This window comes from Lutra lutra, chromosome 8, assembly GCF_902655055.1.
Source record: "Lutra lutra chromosome 8, mLutLut1.2, whole genome shotgun sequence".
Lineage (NCBI taxonomy): Eukaryota > Metazoa > Chordata > Mammalia > Carnivora > Mustelidae > Lutra > Lutra lutra.
Genome location: NC_062285.1, coordinates 42,943,776 through 42,944,626, shown reverse-complemented (window position 1 = coordinate 42,944,626; position 851 = coordinate 42,943,776).

The following is an 851-nucleotide window of genomic DNA, read 5'->3' as shown; positions in this document are numbered from 1 at the left end:
ATGGACTCCTAGGCTTCCCACTTCCCCGGTACTCCGCAAAAGGGGAAAGGGATAGGCCACAGGAAGTAAGGAGAGCAGAAATCAGGAAAGGGTGGCTTTGAGGCCCCAGCTGCCTGGTGTGGGGGGGGGGCAGGGAGACAACAATGTGTAGTTGCACACAGGGGTGGGGAAAGGGTTTGGGAGGGAGACACACAGGTTGGAGGCATCAACACAGCTGGTGGAGGAAGCCATAGATAAGATCAGGGCACCCGGCAGGGGGCAGACCAGGCCTGGATGGAGCCTGAGCTGGGACAGTGAGCTCCATCTCCACCCAAACTATGTTCCTGAGAACCATAGAGAATCGCTGTTGCTTAAAGTTCCTCATGGGACAGGAAGGAATTAAGATGTGGATCCCTGGTATTTCCTGGGACAGGGAGGGGACCAGAAGGATGCTCCCAATACAGTTCCCTCTTCTGAAACAAGCCCATCTTGTTCCTGTTCCCCACTACCTGGGAACATGAACCAGAGCCTGTTCTCTTATACAGATAGTGGGGTCGCCCGCCCTCTCGCCCTGGGCTCCTGGGCTACAAGCTACAGGCAGAACCTCCAAACGATGGGGAGGGGCTGACAATATCTCCCCTGAAGCCCAGGCTTCTGGGGCATTCCCTGACTTGTCTATGCTTTTCTAGGGGGTGCTGGAGGAAGAAGGCAGTAGGGCCAATCATGTCACATCCCAGTGTCCTGGATTCTGGAGATTTACCTGGGGGGTGCTCTGATACCCTGTCCCCTCACTTTGGCCCTGCTCAGAAACCCGAGCAGGCCCTGGGACCAGAGAGCCTGCCACCAAGCAGCGCCCACACAGGATGAGGCAG